Raw genomic sequence first — 21,257 nt, 5'->3', positions numbered from 1 at the left:
GAAGGGAGGTCTGCACACCTGGAAATCTTCCAGCTCCAATGGGGGACCTGAGCTCCATACTTTTGGAGCACTCTTCCAGGAACAAAAGGTAGCCTCCCTGCACCACCCCCTATCTCCTCAGGCATAGGTATGGACTAAGGAGCACACTCAGCTGAAAGGGTGATAGGCTTCCAGTCCATTGTTCAAAGTCAACTCAGACCCTGCTGCCCTCCCTCCCTCCCTCCCACATTACTCCCTCCAGGATAGGGAAAGGGCTTCAATCACTCTAGAGAAAGCAACCAGCACCATTACTGGTTGGCTCTTGGAATTACTAAGCCAAATGAACAAAGCCTCTTAGGATCTTCAAAAGCAAACCTCTGAGAGCTAGCCTCTCCCCAACACAAGATCCTAGAAAAATGAAAGAAAAACCCAGTAAAAGGGGGTCCTATGGAGAAATATTTAGAAGGATCAGATTCTCTTTCTTTTAGATTTTTCAAGGCAATGGGGTTAAGTGACTTGCCCAAGACCACACGGATAGGTTTGAACTCAGGTACTCCTGACTCCAAGGCCAGTGCTCTATCCACTTCGCCACCTAGCCTCCCCTAGAAGGATCAGATTCTAACCGAGAGAGATCTAGCACTTCTGAGGAGAATATGAATTGGTCTTCAGCCCAGAAAGACTTCCTTGAAGAAATCAGGAAGGAGTTTAAAAATCAATTGGAAAAGTTGGGAAAAGAAACTCAAGAGAAAATTAGCACATTGCCAGAGAAAATTAACATCTTGCAACAAGAAAACAAAACATGGGAGAATACAATTGGACAAATACAAAATGAGAATAATTCTCTCAGGTCCTTAATTGGGCAAATGCAAAAAGAAAATAATTCTCTCAAAACTGCACTTGGGCAAATGGAAAACTCCATAAAAAATAAAATTGACCCATTGGAAAAGGAGTTGCAAAAGGTAAATGAAGAAAATTCTTCTCTTAAAAAAGAATGGGGGAGGCTAGGTGGCATAGTGGATAAAACACTGGCCTTGGAGTCAGGAGTACCTGGGTTCAAATCCAGCCTCAGACACTTAACAATTACCTAGCTGTGTGGGCTTGGGCAAGCCACTTAACTCCATTTGCCTTGAAAAAAAACCTAAAAAAAAAAAAAGAATGGAATCTGTGGAAACTAATGACTTCATGAGACAGCAAGATTCTGTTAAGCAAAACCAAAAGATCAGAAAAATAGAAGAAAATGTAAAATACCTTATCAGCTGACCTCCAGAAATGATCAAAAAGGGACAACCTGAGAATTATACGACTTTCTGAAAACACTGAAGAGAAAAAAAGCCTGGACTTAATATTACAGGATTTAGTGATGGAAACTGCCGTGATATTATGGAACCAGAGGGCAAAATAGTTATTGAAAGAATACATCAATCCGAGATCCTAAAATGCAAACACCAAGAAATGTTGTGGCCAAATTTCAGAACTATCACACTAGCTGTGTGGCCTTGGGCAAGCCACTTAACCCCATTTGCCTTGCAAAAAAAAACAAACTAAAAAAAGGAGGGGGCAGTAACAAGACAGGAGGATGGAGGAGACTGAATGGGATAAATCACATGATATTAAGAGATACAAAAGACCTACTGCAATAGAGAGAAAGAAAGGAGGAGGTTAGAACCACCTGAATCTTCTTCTCATCAGACTTGGCTTAAAGTTAATTTACACACACTCAGTTAAGTTTAGAAACTTAACTTACCTTTCAAGTATTAAAAGGGGGAAAGGGGAAGGGGGGAGGGGAAGGGGAGTAAAAGGGGAACTAGCAGAAGGAAGAGAAGGAGGAAGGAGAAAGAAAGGGGAGGGGGTTGATATAGGGGGGCAAACACACTGAAGGTGGCAGTACTCAGAAAAAAACACAAGAACATGGATAAAGGGTAAAAAGGGGAAAAATACAAACAGAAGGAAGATAGCATGGAGAGTAATAAAGAGTTAGTAATTATAACTTTGAATTTGAATAGGATGAACTCTCCCTTAAAATATAAATGAATAGCAGAGTGGATTAAAAACCAGAATCCTACAATATGCAGTTTACAAAAAAACTCATTTGAAGCAGAGATACAAATAGAGTAAAAGGTTGGAGCAAAATATATTTTGCTTCAGCTGAAGTGAAAATCATTATCTTATATAATTTTGCAATCTCTTATAGTTTATTTTCTTCCTTAAGGATATGATTTCTCTTCTCATCACATTCAACTTAGATTAATGTATACCATGGAAACAATTGCAAAGACTAACAGACTGACTTCTGTGGGGGGATGGGGGAGGGAAGCAAGATTAAGGGAAAAATTGTAATACTCAAAATAAATAAAATTTTTAAAATTACAAAAAGGAACATCCCTCCTCTCTCCCTGTCTCCTTTCTCCCATCCCTTTTCTTTTTCCTCTAGGATAAGATAGAGTTTTATACCCTATTGAGTGTATATGTTGTTTCATCTCTGAGTCATTTTCAATGAGAATGAGGGCTCACTCATTCCCCCTCATGTTCCCGCCCACCACCACCACTCCATTGCAAAAGCTTTTTCTTGACTCTTTTATCGAAAAATATCTAGCCCATTCTACCTCTCCTTTTCCTTTATCCTAGTACATTACTTTTTCATCCATTAATTCCATTTTTATAATATATCATAGCTCCATATTCAACTCTCTCCTATGCCTTGTCTATATCTGTGCTTCTTCTAACTGCTCTAATAAATGAGAAGTTTCATATGAGTTATCAGTATTATCTTCCATGCAAGAATGCAAGCAGTACAGCATCATTAAATACCACATAATTTCCCCTTCCTGCCTACTCTCTCTAAGTTTTGCTCAAGTCTTGTACTTGGAGATCAAACTTTCTGTTCAGCTCTGGTGGTTTCAACAGAAAAGTTTGAAAATCCCTATTTCATTGAATATCCATCTTTTCCCCTGAAAAAAAGAATGCTCAGTTTTGCTGGGTAGATTATTTTAGGTCATAATCCAAGATATTTTGCCTTCTGGAATGTCATCTATCAAGCCCATAGTGTCCTTAATGTAGAAGCTGCTAAATCCTATGTAACCCTAACTGTAATGCCTCAGTATTTCAGTTGTTTCTTTCTAGCTGCTTGTAATATTTTTCTCTTTGACTTGGGAGTTATGGAATTTGGCTATAATATTCCTGGAAGTTTTTTTTTGATTGGGGTAATCTCTTTTCAGGAGATGATTGGTTGATGCCCTCAATTTCTATTTTTCCCTCTGCTTCTAGATATCAGGGCAATTTTCATGGAGAATTTCTCTAAAAATGAAGTCTGAGCTCTTTTCCTGGTCATGACTTTCAGATAGTCTAATAATTTTTGAATTCCCTCTTTTGGATCTATTTTTCAGGTCAGTTGTTTTTTAAGGAGGTTTTCATATTTTCTTCTAGTTTTTCATTGTTTTGATGTTGTTTTATTATTTATTTTCCCAAAGCCATCAACTTTCCTTAACTCTGTTTTACTACATTTGAAGGATTTATTTTCTTAAGAGAACTTTATCTCCTTTTTCTTCTGCTCAGTTCTACCTTTTTAAGGTCTTCTTATCATTGACCTTTTGGATTGCTTTTTTTTCCATTTGACCTGAAGTGGTTTTTAGCATTATTTTCTTTGGTACTTTTTTGTATCTCCTTCACCAAGCTGCTGATTTGTTTTTCAAGGTTTTCTTGCATTGCTTTCATTTTTCTTCCCAATTTTTCTTCTCCCTTCCTTACTTGATTTTCAAAATCTTTTTTGAACTCATCTATATTTCTATTTTTCTTGGAGGCTTGGATACAGAAGCTTTGACTTTATCAATGCCTCTTTGTGTGTTTTGATCTTCCTTGGGACCAAAGTAATAATCTATGGTCAGCTTATTTTTCTTCTGTTGTTAACTCATTTCCCCAGGCTATGACCTGATTTTAACACACTTCCCAAGCTTTTGAGTGTTTTTTGGATACCTCCCCAAGGACCTTAATTTCTTCAAGGTCATATGAGACTCTTCTAACCTGTGGATGATATCCAGCAGCCCCAAGGATAGCTGAGTCTCTCCTGACCCCCTTACCATTTATAAGCTTAGTGCTCTGGAAGGAGCTTCTGGATGTCTCCACAGGTCTGCTTCCAGTTCTTGGCCCAGGCTGCACTGATGACTACTCTGACTTGGGCTCTGAGCTCACTCTGGTGTGGTAGGATTTTCCCACTGACCTTCCAAGCTGTCCTTGGTGACCTCTGGGCTGAGAGGTCTGGAATCACTTACACTGTCATAGATCCAGGTGGCCCAGGGAACCAGGTACCCCATAGGCTCTTCTTAGAAGGTTGGAGCTCATTCACTCTGAAGCTGCATGGCATATCTGTGCTACAACCCCTTCCAATTCCAAAGGAATAAACCCCGCAGGTGGATCTTCCAAGTTGTCTTGGGTTGGAAAATTGTTACACTCAGTCTTTCTATGGGTTCTACCACTCCAGACTTTGGTTACAATCATAATTTTAAGGCATTTGGAGTGTTCTGGTGGAGAGTTCCTGGGAATTCTCTTCTCCATGCTGCCATCTTGACTCTGCCTTTCTGAAAATATTTTCTAAATCATTAATTGTAAGAGAAATAAAAATTCAAAAACAGTCTGAATTTCCAAATTGTTTCATTCAAATTTCCAAAGATGACAAGGAAATGTGGATAGTTATTGCAGCTTCTGTGAGACTGCATAATTCACAATTCCCGGATAGCACACAAATACTGTAAATTGTGCCTAACGTTCTATTTTATGCTCCTAAAATGTGTATCCAAGCAAGACACATCTCCCTTCTCTCCCCACTTACTCAGTAAACATCAATGGTTCCATATGGCTTGCTCTGTTTGTCATTAAAAGTCTTTCCTAACTTGTCCTCTCCTATCCTTCCATTCTTCTTATACTTTCTTCCCTTTCAGGTACTCTTTCTTCCAGTGACCCTTCTGACTATTCCATAAATATGATACTCCATCTCTCTTTTCTGGGTATTCTCTTTAACTGTTTCCCATTCCTGAAATACCCTTCCTTCTCAATTCCTGATGATTTCTTTTGTAAAATTCTATTTTTTACAGGTCTTTCAACACCCTGCCTAATTCTAGTGTCTTCCCTGTGTTATTTCTTTTTTCCAGTATATAGATTGTGTTGCATATATATTTGTTTGCATGTTTTCTTCCTCATCAGTGACAATCTTTTGCCTTGTCTTTAATATCTGCAATTAGAACAATGCCTGGAACTTAGTAGGGGCTTAATAAAAGCTTACTGGTTCATTGATTAGTCTAAATTTCCAAGTTATTTGTACCTATTATCTTGCTAATTTCACTCAATTATAAAGACAAAAGCAAAGTTATATATAGATATATATGAAAGCGAGAGAGACAGAGAGACAGAGACAGGGACAGAGAGGTCAAAATTCCTTTGGGTGGCAAAAATTGAAAATAAAGCAGATTTCCATTAATTCAGAAATGGATAAAAAAATTAAATTCTATGAAAAGAGTATAGCACATTTCTGAACCAAGCAGTGCTAAATATTAGGAATCTGGAGAAACATGAAAGGAGTTTTGTTTACTTGACCTCAAAGTTCAGGTTAAAGCAAATACCTGGCTTCAGTATTTCTAGAAAATTGGAATTCAGTAAAACAATATGATCATGAGTTTTATTATTGTATGATTCAGTAAGGAATAAAAACATAAACGAATTATAGTCATATAAACAGAGGGACGTTTGTCCACACATGCAAGAAAATCACCCTGGCCTGAGAGAGAGAGGAGATATGTTCAAAGTTGAGGTTCAAGTGGCAAGATTATATACCCTAAAAATAGACTCTTTCAAAAATAGATAAGCAGTACAAGATGTGCGAAAGTTCATTCATAATTAGCCCCAGATGGAGAAAAGTTCTAGAAGTTCCTTATCAATACCAGACTTGAGTGAAATTTGAATGGGGGGAGTTTCCATAATAATAATATTTGTTCTTCATTTTTTAAAAAGACCACAACATCAGGGAGGTGATGCTGTGACAAGCACATAGATTGGATTTTGAGTGAGAGGGATTCTGTGCTAAGCCACTAGCCTCGCTTTCTCCTGTAAGGGTCACCTGAGTGCAGTGACCAGATATGAATCAGGACGACTAGAAATGGTCTAGGATGCAAAGCAATCAGGGTTAAGGGACTTGTCCAGGGTCACACAGTGAGTAGAAGTCAAGTGTCTGGATCTAAACACTGGTCCTCTGGACTCCAAGGCCACTGTGCTGCCTAGCTGCCCTTGGGGGGAGTTTCCATACTGAGATTGCAAACTAGAGGAAGGAACTAACATTAACCATTTAGAGTTAGAAGGAGAATGATCCAAGGATCCTGCAGCTGGTCATGAGTCCTTTCAATAAAAAACTGCAGACTTTGACCATCTGAAGACCAAATTAACAGAGAAAAGTACAAGTTGTCTTTTTTTTTTTTGAGTATATGCTTCTATGGACATTAGTACTAGATCTAAGTGACTCCATATTGGAGTACCATAATTATAAAAATAGTTCCAGAGGCAGCTAGGTGCTGCAGTGGATAGAGCACTGACTCAAGTCAGGAGGACTTGAGTTCAAATCTTGTCTCAAACGCTTTATACTTACTAGCTGTGTGACACTGGGCAAGTCAATTAGCACCATTGCCTAAAAAGATAAATAACCATAGTATCCAACAATAACATCAAAACAAAATAAAGTCTACAATTCTAACAGTTGAAGATACAAAAATTAGCAGAAAAAATGCATTGATTTCAATAGCAGAAATGAATAAATCACAAATATGTATAAGCTGCACTTTCAAAGAATCAAAAAAAGGAAATAAATTGTGATCTTGGTAAAAAGAGAATGAAATATATCTCTCTCCTCATGTCAGAATGGACTCCAGAGGATAATGGTGAATGAATTACTTGCACTGGACTTTTTGTTTTTACTTATTTTTCCCCTTCTTTCTCTTTAAGGATTTGGAGGGAGATGAGTTCAATTTTAAAGGAGTAATAGTGAGATAACTCCCTCTGCCAAATCAATTGTAAATTTTCTTTGTAATTTATAGTGAGAGTCATCTAAGGCACTGAAAAGTTAAATGACTTGCCCAGAGTCACACAATCACTATTTGTCAGACATATAGCTCAGATCTTTGTGTATCAAGACCAGTTTTCTTACCACTGGATCATACTGACTCTATTCTATTTGTGCATGCACACACAGACACACACACACACACACACACAAACACACACACACACAGACACACACATGCATATTTAATAATTATATATAAATATATGCATTTCTATTTTTATATTATATCTATATATTTTAAGATTAGATAAGCATAATATTTTTAAAATATTTTATAACACATGATATATTTATATTTTAATATATAATATATTTAAGTACTTTATATAGTTTTTTAAACCAGTATCAAATAGTCTTGATGACTATCTTCATCTATTTATTTATTTATTCTTATTTTTGTACAAATGATTTTTTTATACATTACTAAAATATTCTTGTTTAAGAGTAAACATAATACCACCTCCCCCCAAAAAATATAGACCAGCATGAGCGATAAAGTAAAGGAAAGAGAAAAAAATTAAAATTAGAATTAAAAATAATAAAATAATAATAAGTGCAGCCAGGTGGCATATTGGATGGAGTACCGGCCCTGAAGCCAGGAGCACCCGAGCCCAAATCTGGCCCCAGACACCCAACAATCACCCAGCTGTGTGACCCTGGACAAGCCACCCCAACCCTATTGCCCTGCAAAACCAAAAAAAGACCCCAAATAATAATTAATAATAATAATAATAATAATAATAATAATAATAATAAACAGTAAGGGTGGTCAGGTGGCGCAGTGGACAGAGCACGGGCCCTGGAGCCAGGAGCACCCAGGTTTAAATCAGCCTGAGACACCCCAAAATCACCCAGCTGTGCAGCCCCAAGCAAGCCCCCCAACCCCATTTGCCCTGCAACCCCCATAATAATAATAATAGTAATAATAATAATAATAACACATGTGTTTCAGTCTGTGTTCCAACACCACCAGCTCTGTCGCGGGTGGATCACATTCTTTAGGATAAGTCCATCACAAAAGCTACTCCCATATTTTTCCACCGTTGCCATTGCTGATCACAGCTCCCTCCATTCATACTTCCCCACTACCATATACTATATTTTCTCTCTCCTTTCACTCTGACTCTGCTGTAGGGTAGCTGAGTGGCGCAGCAGACAGATCCCTGGCTCTGGGGCCAAGAGGCCCCGAGTCCCTCTACCACCCCTTAGGCCCAGCATCCACCTGGCCCTATGGTCCTGGACAGGCCATCCAATCCCAGCCCCTTGCAAGAAATAAAAAAGAAAATGTGTTATATCTGACCACTCTCCCCCCACAGTCCATCTTCTCCTCCATCACTCACATCCCCCCCTTCACCCTGTCCATCCCCCTTCTCTCCTCCTTACTCCAGATGCCTATACCCCATTGAGTATATATGCTGTTTCCTCTCCTAGCCACCTCTGATGAGAGCGAAGATTCCCTCATTCCCCCTTGCCTTCCCCCTTCCATATCATTACAATAGCTCATTGTAATAAAAAAATCTTATTATATGAAATATCTTAGCCTATTCTACCCCTCCTTTTTCTTTCTCCCATTACATTTCCCCTTTAGCCATTGACTCCATTTTTATAATATATTATATCTTCAAATTCAGCTCTCTCCTGTGCTTCATCTATAAAAGCTCCCTCTACCTGCTCTATTAACTGAGAAGGTTCATATGAGTATTATCAGTATTATTTTTCTGTGCAGGAATACATGCAGTTCATCATCAAGTCCCTCATATTTTCCCATCTCCTCCCATCTCCATGCTTCACCTGAGTCCTGTATCTGAAGATCAAACCTTCTGTTCAGCTCTGGCCATTCCAACAGGAACATTTGAAATTCCCCTCGTTCATTGAAAGTCCATCTTTTTCCTTGGAAGAGGACATTCAGTTTTGCTGGGTAGTTGATTCTCAGTTGCATTCTAAGCTCTTTTGCCTTCTGGAATATTATATTACAAGCTCTACGAGCTTTTAATAGTTTGAGGTTTGGTATTGTTTTGACTTCTTCATTCTGATTCTTTTTCATTATTCTTTTTGTGCAAATGAATTTTTTTTGTGCAAATGAATTTTGTTATCATGCTCTCTGATTCTCTAAAGTTTCCCTGTAGAAACTTGATTGATACATTAAATCTGTAAATTGATTTAGGCCCTATTTTTATTTTTAGTATATTAGCATAGCTACATAATAAGCAATGAATATTTCTCCATTTATTTATCTTCCTTTATTTCTGTAAAGATCATTTTGCAATTCTATTTATATGTCTTGATAGGTTAACACTCAGATATTTTATGTGTTTAATAGTTATTCTGAATATGTTTTCTTTGCTTTGAGTATTTCTACTTTGAGAACCAAAATCACATTTCACTCATTAAAGTAATTAAAAAGCATGCCTTCTGTCTAGATTTTTAAGAATATTTTTTTTCTTCCTAGGTGTTAATTGCTCTTTAAACACTGATGGAATTCCTTTGTAAATTAATCTTGCACCCCTTTCCCCCTCCCTCATCAAGCCCTCCTTTCCCTTTGAACATTCATATAGAGCTCCTTGATTTCTTTCTGAAGAATGGATTGTTTTAGTTCTCTATTTCTTCTGATTGTTAGTGTTGGTATTTTATACTTTTATAGTTATTCATCCATTTCCTTTGTATTCTGTTTTGCTGGTATATAATTTTCTTTATTTTATCTATTTGTTTTGAATATATTTTGCCATTTTTTTTCTCTTTGCTCAATAGGATTAAGTAATGGTTTACTGATTTTGTTAACCTTTTCAAGAAACCAGATCTCAGTTTTGTTTATCAGTTTTCTATTTTGTTTTTATTTTCTGTGGCTCTATTTCTCCTCTAATCTGCAAGATTCCTTTTGCCTTATTTGAGTTAGGATGGTTGATAGATTCTACTCTAATCTTTTTTTAATAAATGCTTCCCTTTTTCTATTTTATTAATATGTTTTTTTAAGTTAAAAATGTTCTTCTTAAGTGCTGTTTTAGCTATATCTGAAAAGTTTTGGTGAGTAGCTAGGTGGCAGAGTGCATAGGGTGCCAGAGTGTATAGGGTGCCAGACCTTGAATCAGGAAGACCTGACTTCAAATTTAACCTCAGACATTTATTAGTTGTGTGAGTCTGAATAAGTCACTTAATACTGTTTACCTCAGTTTCCTGACTTGTCAAATGAGCTGGAGAAGAAAATGATTCCCCTGTATTTTTTATTATATAAATATGTTATTTGTTTTCCAAATGTGTACAATGATATTTTCTACCAGTCTTTTTTTACAGTTATGAGTTTTTCAAATGTTTTTCCTCCTTCCCTCCCTCCCTTCCTCCCCACCAGCAGAAGATTTGATATAGGTTTTATATTTGCATCCATGATCAGCATAGATCACAATTGAATGTTTTGATTCAAACGGAACAAAGAAAACATTAGAGATAGCAAAATTATGTAATACAGAAGACAATTTTTAAAACTTGAAGATAATAATCTTTTTTTTTTTGTGTAAATTCCTCAGTGCTTTCTCTAGGTACAGATAGTATTCTCCATCACAGATCCCCTAAAATTGTCCTGATTATTGCACTAATGGAATGGACAAGTCCTTTTGGGTTGATCATCACCCCATGTTGTTAAGGTATATAATATTCTTCTGGTTCTCCTCATCTCACTCAGCATCAATTCATCCAATTCTTTTCAGGCTTTTGTGAAATCTCATCCCTCTACTAGAATAATAGTTTTCCATGACATACATATACCACAATTTGCTCACCCATTCCCCAATTGATGAACATTCATTCAATTTCCAATTCTTTGCCACCACAAACAGGGCTGCTACGAATATTTTTGTACAAGTAATGCTTTTAGCATTTTTCATGATCTCTTCAGGATACAGACCAAGTAGTGGTATTGCAGGATCATAGAGTATGTACATTTTTTATTGCTTTTTGGGCAATATTGCTCTCTAAAAGGGTTGGATCAGTTCACAACTTTGTCAACAATGTATTAGTGTTCCAGATTTCCCACATCCCCTCCAATATTGTTCATTATACTTTCTTTTCATACTGTCCAAACTGAAAGGTGTGAGGTGGTACCTCAGAGGTGCTTTAATTTGCATTTCTCTAATCAATAATAATTTAGGGGAATCTTCATATGATTTATAGATAGCTTTGATTTCCTTGTTTGAGAATTGTCTTTGCATATCTTTTGACCATCTGTCAATTGGGAAATGATTCTTTTTTTTATAAATTTGTCTCAATTCTCTATATTTTAGAAATGAGTCCTTTGTCACAAACACTATTTGTAAAAATTGCACTGGGTCTCTACCCTGTGCTCTAAGGCTCGTCCACACTCCCCAGTGAAAGACTTTGCTGGGAGATGTTCCCCTCTGCTCTTCTGTGGGTTCTGTGGATCCAAAATCAAAGAGCCTTGATTCATGTTAGTTCTGAGGGAAAGTCAGGAGAGCTTAAAACAGTGCCTGATTTTTCTCCACCATCTTCGCTGGAAGTCATCACTACAGTATTTTTTGCCAAGAAAACATCATAAAAGTTCAAACATGATTAAAAAATGACTCAACCACAAGAAAATAAGATTTGGCATATTGTGTCATTCTTATCATTCACTTTAACATAAATTATAATTTTTATGATCTGTTCTTTAACCCTGTATTCAGGATTTAATTATTTAAGTCACTATATAAGTTACTAGTTTAGTGTATCATTTCCAAAGAATAAGGCTATCTCATCATGGGAGACAGGTGAAGGAGGAGAAAATGGCAAAATGAATCTAAGTGATAGGAGTTGAGGAACTGAGAAGGGGAGGGAATTCATAGTAAACAGCTGTAGTTTTCCAGAAGATGAGTTAGGGAAACACATGAAAGATTTAAAAAGGGATAAAAACTTTTGGAAGAGCTCCTGAGGAGAATGGAAGAATGCTGATAAAACGTAAAATGGGGTTGTCTAGCAACAGTGAGGACCCAGTTGAAGATAGATAACATAAATTTGAAGTGGACTCAGTCAGAAGGGTTTTGTAATTTTCTCCACCTTCATTTATCAGCGGGTGTGTAGGAGTGAAGATAATGAATGGTGAAAGTAATTCAAAGCTGAGGTTGAGGAGGACAAAATCAGTGATATGAAAAAAGGAGACTAGGGATTTAAGAAAAGAGAATAGTGTATAATTGAACTGGTTCACCAAAGGATCAAGATGGAGAAAAATGGAGAAAGTGGCATAGGTAATGACCCATAAGAGAACTGAGGAATCTAGAACTTGGGAGTCATGGCATGGGTGAAAAATAGAACTTATCCTTTAATCACTTATTATTTAGATTTCATGATTAAGTCTCCCCTTGGGCCTATTTCCTTTGTTTATGTTTACTTAAATTGCATTATTTTTATTGCATTTGACAGTTTAAATACATTCAGATCTAATACACATTCAGTTTTATTTAAAAAATCCGCATAGTACTGAGAATGCATTTTTCTATTAGCTATTCCATTTAAAAGACACCATAAATCTTAGTTCTAGTTTTTTAAGCAGTTTATTCAATTTTACATTTTTCTCTCCTCTTTGTATTTCTGTTACATTTGTCTAAGAAAATAAGAGATGGAATTTGGAGGACATAAGTATAATGATAATGGCTTGCTGTCTGATACTTTTTTGCATAATGTGATTTGCTTTTTAAAAATATTTATATTCTCTTGCTTTTGTTTCATCTGATGGCATGTTTACAACTATTTTTTGGATTCATCTGACATACAGTAAATTTTCTTCTAGTTTGTCATTTTATTGTGTATTTTTTTCAAATTTTATATTAAATTTGGCTTTTTTTAATCAGTGAAAATCTATCTTCTTTCCATTCTTCTCCATCTTTCCAATTCAGACATGAATCATCAAAGAATACAAATTCTTGTATTGTTCATATCCAAGAAAAATATATGTCAATCAGGACTCTGAATCCCTCACTTCTTGGTCAGTAGATAGCAAATTTTATCATTCATCATCATAGTTCTTGACACTTTCAAATTTTTATAATGTTATTACAATTATTGTATTCTTTATTCTGTTCACTTCACTCTGCAAGTCTTTCCAGGTTTCTCTGACAACATCCTCTCATCATTTACCTTTTTTTTAAACTTTGCTAATCTTTTTAATTTTTTATTTTTGCCTCAGTAAAATCTTATGAGTTTCTTTGTCAATTCTCTAATTTTTAGTAATTTAGAATATTTTTTCATCTGACTTTTGATATCAAAAGTTTGAATTAGTTCCTTCGAAATTTTTCAGTTTATCCTCTGACCATTTGTCTGGTATGTCACTTATTCTGATAAATTTGTATCAGTTCTTGTAAGGTGAGACTTTTATCACAGGAACTTTCTGAAGATCTTTCCCCATTTACCTGTGTCTTTTCTATTCTAATTTCATTTGTTTGTAGAAAAATTTCTTAATTTTATAAAATCAAAGCTGTCCATTTTACTTTCTGTCATCTTTCCCAGAATATATCTTATCAATAGTATTCTATCACATTTTTATATCATTATTTCTTCAGTCATTTCCCAAATGATGGACACTAACTTAATTTCCAGGTCTTAAAAGTCATAAAAAAAACCTGCTGCTGCTGTTAGTCTGTCTATTTGTGTGTGTGTGTGTGTGTGTGTGTGTGTGTGTGTGTGTGTGTTTGTACAAGAATCCTTTGAATCTTTATTTTATCCCCTTGGCATATACATAATACTGGTAGCATTTGGTCAAAAGGAGGTACTTTTTACTAACTTCTAGGTCACAGTTTCAAATTACTTCTCAGAATAACCTATTTGGAATTTTACAATACCTTTGCTTTTTCTCATTGTTCATAGAAATGGTTTCTCCTCTCTTTGAATGTTCAAATGTTAATTCATTTCTTTGCATCAGACAGTATTTTTTATAGAAATTTATTTTTCATTTTTATAATTTATATGAAAGAATAGTTTTCAAAATAATTTTTTGGCAAGAATTTGAGTTCCACATTTTTCTCCCTTCTCCCTTTCTCTCCCACTCACCAGGAGTAGGTAATCTATATAGGTTATAAATTTACAACTATCTTAAACATATTTCCATATTAGTCATGTTGTAAAAGAAGAATCAGAACAAAAAGGGAAAACATGAGATGGAAAACTTATAAAGTATAAATCAAATTTTAGAAATGGAAAATAACATGATTTGATCTACATTCATATTCCATAGTTTTTCCTCTGGATGTGAACTGTATTTTCCATCACAAGTCCTTTAGAATTGTCTTTGACTATTGTATTGTTGAAGAGAATTAAGTATACCAAAGTTGATCTTCACGCAATGTTGCTATTAATGTGTAAAATATTTTCCTGGTTCTGCTCACTCAATCAGAATCAGTTCATGTAAGTCTTTACAGGCTTTTCTGAAATCCATCCATTCATGATTTCTTACAGAACAATGAATGGTGTTTCATCACATCAATATACCATAACTTGTTTAGTCCTTTCCCAATTGTTGAGCATCCATTAATTTCCAATTATTTGTCACTACCAAAAGATACCATAAACATTTGCAACTTTTCCCCCTTTTATGATCTCTTTGGGATACAGACATAGAAGTGGTATTGATGGATCAAAAGGTATGCACAGTTTTGGGCTTTGCTTTTAAAAATGATTGGATCAGTCGACAGCTCAACCAACAGTGCATTAGTGTTCCAATTTTCCCACATCCTATCCAACATGGATCATTTTCTTTCTTTGTCATCCTAGCCAATCTGCAATCTGGTAACTGTGAGATGATACCTCAGAGTTGTTTTAATTTGCATTTCTCTAATCAATAATGATTTGGACCATATTTTCATATGACTATAAATAGTTTTAATTTCTTTATCTGAAAACTGGCTGTTCATATGCTTGGATGATTTATCAGTTGGAGAATGACTTGTAAATGTATACATTTGATTCATTTCTTCTTATATTTTAGAAATGAGTCAATTATCAGAAACCCTAGTTGTAAAAACCCAACTTTCTGCATTCCCTTTAATATTGATTGTATTGGTTTTACTTGTGCAAAAACTTTTTAAATTTAGTAGAGTCAAAATCATTCATTTTCAATTTCATACTGCTCTTTATCTTGTTTGGTCAAAAACTTCTTCCCTCTTCATAGATCAATCAGATAAACTATTCCTTGTTCTCCTAACTGGCTTATGGTAACACCCTTTATATCTAAATCCTAAACTTATTTCTACCTTAACTAGGTATAGGATATGAGATATTGGTCTGGTCTATGCCTCTTTTCTGTCAGATTATTTTCCAGTTTTCCCAGCAGTTTTTGTCTAGCACCGAGTTTGTAGCCCAGAAGTCAGAGTCTTTGTATCAAATACCAGGTTACTATAGTCATTTATTATTGCTTCTTTTGTATCAAATCTGTTCCACTGATCTACATTCTTTTTTCTTAGCCAATACCCAACAATTTTGATGACTGATGCTTTATAATTTTAGAGCTGGTATGGCTAGACCCTCTTCCTTTGCATTTCCCCTCATTAATTCTTTTGATATTCTTGACCTTTTATTGCTCCAGATGAATTTTGTTACTATTTTTTATAACTCCATAAAATATTTTTGGTAGTTTGATTAGTACAGCAATGAACAAATAATTTAATTTAGACATAATTGCAATTTTTATCATATTAGTCCAGTATCCCCATGAACAATCGATGTTTTCCCAATTATTTATATCTGATTTTATTTGTGTGAAAAGTATTTTGTAATTGTATTCATGTGGTTTCTGGTTTTGTCTTGGCAGGTAGACTCCCAAGTATTTCATGTTACTTAGTTACTGAAAATGGAATTTATCTTTCTATCTCTTGCTGCTGTGATTTCTTGGTCATACATAGAAATGCTAATGATTAATGTGGATTTATTTTATATTCTGCAACTTTGCTAAACTTGTAGTTTCAAATAGTTTTTTAGTTGACTTTCTAGCATTCTCTAAGTATATTATCATACCATCTGCAAAGAGTGAGAATTTTTTGTCTTCATTGTCTATTCTAATTCTTTCAATTTCTTTTTCTTCTCTTATCACTAAAGCTAACATTTCTAATATAATATTGAATAATAGAGATAACTGACAGCCTTGTTTCAGCCCTGATCTTATTGGGAATACTTCCACTTTCTTCCCATTACATATAATCCATATGGATTGTTTTAGATAGATACTTCTTATCATTTTAAGGGAAGCTCCATTTATTCTTATGCTCTCTAGTTTTTTTGATAGAAATGTGTCCTGCTATTTTGTTTGTCAAATTTTTCTCAAACCCCTTGCATTTCCGATTTAATTCTTTCTTGATCATAGTAAATTATCCTAGTGATAATTTGCTATAATTTCTTTGCTAATATTTTATTTGAAATTTTTACAACAATATTCATTAAGGAAATTGATCTATAATTTTCTTTCTTCTGACTCTTCATGGCTTTTGAAACCAAATTGGTGTCATAAAATGAACTGGGCAGAACTCCTTTGCCTACTTTTTCAAATAGTTTATATAGAATTGGAATTAATGCTCTTTAAATTTTGGTAGAGTTCACTTGCAAATCTATCTGACCCTGAGGATATTTTTCTTAGGAAGTTCATTAATGGCTTGTTCAATTTCTTTTTTCTGAGATAGGGTTATTTAAATATTTTATTTCCTCTCTTGTGTATTTGGGAAATTTAAATTTTTTGTAAATTTTGATTCCTTTCACTTAGATTATTCAAGTTTTTGGTATATAGTTGGACAAAATATCTCAGAATTATTACTTTAATTTCCTCCTCATTGATGGTGAATAAATACTTTTCATTTATGGTACTGACAATTCAATTTTCTTCCTTCCTGTTTTAATCAAATAGCATCCATTTTATAGTTTTCCCCTCCATAAAACCGACTTCCTTTTATTTAATAGTTCAATAGTTTTCTTACTTTCAATTTTATTCATCTCTCCTCTGATTTTCAGAATTTGTAATTTGGTATTTAATTGTGGATTTTTAATTTGTCCTTTTTTTAGCTTTTTTAGTTGCATGCCAAACTCATTGATCCTCTCTTTCCCTATTTTATTCATGTAAACATGTAGATATATATAAATTTTCCCCTAATTACTACTTTGGCTATATCCCACAAGTTTTGGTATGTTGCCTAATTGTTGCCATTGTTAAAACTGGTTAATTTAATTTCCAATTAATTTTTAGCTTATCTTTCTGTGGTTCTTTATTACATGTGATTTTTATTGAAACATGACCTGAAAAGGAGGCATTTAATATTTCTTTCTACATATGATTGTAAGGTTTTACCCTAATACCTGGTCATTTTTTGTGTAGATACCAAGTATTGTAGAGAAGAAGGTATATTCCTTTCTATCCCTATTCAGTTTTCTTTAGTGGTCTACCTTATCTAACTTTGCTAACATTCTTGTCTTCCTTCTTGTTTATTTTGTGGCTAAAGATATCTTATTCTGAGAGAGGGATGATGCAATTCTCCACTAGTATAGTTTTGTCATCTATGTCTTCCTGTTACTCATTTAGCTTTTCCTCTAAGAATTTAGATGCTATACCGTTTGGTACATATATATTTAATATGGATATTGATTCATTGTCTGTGGTACCTTTTAGAAGGATATGGTATCCTTTCTTATTCATATTAATGAGATCTAATTTTGCTTTTGCTTTAACTGAAAAAAGGATTACTACCTCTGTTTTTTTCACTTTGGTTGAAGCATAATATATTCTACTCAGCATTTTACCTTTACCCTGTGGGTATCTCTCTACTTCAGATGTGTTTCTTATAAACAATATATTAAAGGATTCTGGTTTTTAATCCACTGTTATCTACTTCCATTTTATGGGAAAGTTATTCTAATTTACACTCACAGTTATGATTTCTAATTCTGAATTATCATCCATCCTATCGTCCCAACATTTGTACCTTTCTCTTTCTTTTCACCTTTTCAGTCATGTTTTGCTTCTGACTGCTGCCTCCTTTAATCTGCCCTCCCTTCTATCAGCCCTTCTTCCTTTTCTTTCCCCTCCCCCTCACTTTTACTCTTCTTTCTGCCCTACTTTGCCTCTCCCCTTTCCCCCTCTTAATTCCCTGTAGACAAGATAAATTCTAAACTCAGTTGAGTGTATAGTTATTCCCTCTTTGGGCCAAATCTGATGAAAGTAGAATTCAAGAAATTTTAACTCCCTCCTTCTTTTTCTCTACCATAATAGGTTTTTGTGCCTCTTCATATGATATATTTTACCCCACATTGTGTTCTCTTTCTTCCTGAACCAGTACAATTCCTTTTCTTATGTCTTAAATTTTTTTAATATCATCCTATCAAAATCAAATTATGACCAAACTTTCTGTCTAAGCATACTACCTGTAATAGAGATACAGTTCTAAAGAGTTATAAGTATCATCCTTCTATGTAGGGATGTAACCAGTTTAAACTTATTGAATAATATTATTTTTCTTTTTCCATTTACATGTTTGAAGATTGAATTTTTTCTTCAATTCTGATCTTTTCATCAAAAAAATGTGAATGTTACCTATTTTTTTAGCTGTTCATCTTTTCCCCTGAAAGCATATGCTCAATTTTGCTGGAATGACGATTCTTGGTTGTAATCCAAGTTTCTTTATCTGCCACAATATTATATCTAGGCCCTTTGATCCTTTAATGTTGTTGTTGCCAAATTCTGCATTATTCTGACTGTAGCTCCTTTTGATTTCAATTGTTTCTTTCTGATTGTCTGTGGCATTATCTCCTAGACCTCATAATACTGAAACTTGACTACAATATACTTTGAAATTTTCATTCCGGGACCCCTTTCAGTAGGTGATCAATGAAACCTTTCAATAATTATTTGAACCTTGTGGTTTTAGGGTATCAGGCAATTTACCTTGATGACATTTAGAAAACTGTTGTCCTGGCTCCTTTTCTGATCATGACTTTCAGTAGTCCAAGAATTTTAAAATTATCTCTCCTGAATCTATATACTAGGTCAGTTGTTTATCCAATGAGATAATTTACATTTTCTTACATTTTTCCTATTATTTTAATTATGCTCGATTGAGTCTTGATGTCTCAGAATCATTTACCTACCTACTTCTGCATCTCCTATTCTATTTGCCCAATTTTATTTTTTGATGGAGTTGTTTTCTTTTTCCATCTGCCCAATGATATTTTTAAAGGAGTAATTTTCTTAGTCAATTTATGTTTCCTTTTTCAAGATTTTTAATTGTTCTTGCAAATTTTTTTTCCAAATTTTTATACTTGGTTTAAAAAATTATTTTTTTTAGTTCTTCCAAGAAGTCTTTTTTGGGCTGCAGACCAATTTATTTTCCTATTTTGGCTTAACATATAGTACTTTTTCATGCTGTTCTCTTATAAGACAGTGTTATGATCTTCTAGTATCTTACTCCATAGTATCTTTCTACATAAGGACTTTTCTCTGATTTTTCTTATTTATTTTGAGTTCTGCTCTTGGCCCCCAGGGGCACTATCCCAACCTTCTTATACTAGGGAAGGTGCCAGCTCTCAGACAACCCCTGTTGGGAATGCTACTGGCTTGCTTACTAGTCTGGGGTCATTCAATCCTGTTGCACCAGCTGCACAGGAGATCTGTGGCACCTGTGTTGGAGTGAGCCCTCCAAGCTGGCCTGTTGTGCCATTGACCTGGTTATCTGGGATCCAAGGGTCTTGGCCACAGATCTCTCCTATGACTGACAGCCTCCAGCTGGCCTCCTCTGCATCCCAGCCATGCTGGCCTTTGCTCCCTGCAAAGTTGCTGTTCATATTCCCTTCCACCCAAGTAAGACACACTTTTTATGAAATCTTAAGTTGGAAAATGCCCCACTCTGTTCTTTTATGAGTTAGTGTTACTAACTCTCTTTAGAGGCTTAATGAATGTTGTTTCTGAGGAAAGTCTAGAAAAACTTAGTGGTCCTGACTTCTCTTTGCCATCTTAGCTTCACCCTCCGCTCTTCATTAAGTTTTTTTAATCATTCTTTAATAATTTTTTTGTTGAAAATATTTATCATTGGTTCTTTTGCTTTCTGTTACTATCAGTCCTTTGCTTTCTGTAGGACAGTGTTATTGAATCAATACTTAAGCTTTTGCTTCTCATTCTTTTTTTTTCCCCCTTGGTTTATTAAGTTAGACAAGAACTGGGGCACACAAGGAGAAAGTAATAAAAAACACACTGTTGCAGGGAGATTCATCATTAGAAGCCAGGAAAAAAATGCCCCTAAATGGAGCAAAAGAAACAATGGGAATAAGAGGAATATTGATAAAACTCACCGAAAGGTAATTTTTTTTTGGCAAGGCAATAGGGTTAAGTGACTTGCCCAAGGTCACACAGCTAGGTAATGATTGTGTCTGAGACTGCATTTGAACTCAGGTCCTCCTGACTCCAGGACTAGTACTCAATCCACTGTACCATCTAGCTGGGAGAAAACCTGAATATTGTCTATTCTATTATGCTCTCTCTAGGCACCCCCTACCCACTGATCTGATTATATATTATTATCTCCTTTGTTGTAAACATATTAACTTGCTCTTTTGAGTAATTAGTTGAACAATTTGTGAAAGCTGGAACTATGGATGGGCCTCTGGGGCTCTTATAGAAACTTTCTTGTGACTCCTGGATTTCAAGTAACATGCACTCAGTAAATAAGTGACCTTAATTAACCTTGTCAACTCACAGGTTTTGGAGTAGACACCTGTAATTTCCTCTTTTATTTCTTGTGATCAACGTTTAGCAGCAGGAAGAATAAAGAGAGGTCAGATGATAAATTGTATGTCTGTCCAGTGGTATAGGTCTGAAAGTTAGAGTTCAGCAATATATTTAAAATAAAGGCTGTTTGTAATTGTTTTGCTCGGCCTGTATTAATAAAACAGAAGGCTTGGGTCCCTTGAAAACAAAGTCTCCTTTTAAGTGAAATTCTAGAAATATGAATGCTGCCATCATCATAATAGCCAATTGACCTTTGTGTTAGCTTTGCTAAAAGGCTACTTTTCTTTAATGTTTTATGGAACCCAGCAGAAATGTGTTTGAAAGTGAAAATACTCAAAGTATGTTGTAGAAAATGGCCTGGACTTACCTTCAGGAGAGTCCTACATCATTTGCTATAATAAAATATAAGTAGAAATGTATTGTATTAGATGTTAAATATTAGATATTAAA

At 34.9% G+C, this 21,257-nt stretch overlaps 1 pseudogene; it reads right to left on the bottom strand.

The window, feature by feature from the left end:
* Positions 1–19,867, bottom strand: part of LOC141499562 (actin, cytoplasmic 1 pseudogene) — a 28,693-nt pseudogene extending 8,826 nt beyond the window's left edge.
* Positions 19,868–21,257: the final 1,390 nt, after the last annotated feature.

This window comes from Macrotis lagotis, chromosome X (genome assembly GCF_037893015.1).
Source record: "Macrotis lagotis isolate mMagLag1 chromosome X, bilby.v1.9.chrom.fasta, whole genome shotgun sequence".
Taxonomy (NCBI): Eukaryota; Metazoa; Chordata; class Mammalia; order Peramelemorphia; family Peramelidae; genus Macrotis; species Macrotis lagotis.
This window is presented reverse-complemented; position numbering and strand designations above follow the sequence as displayed.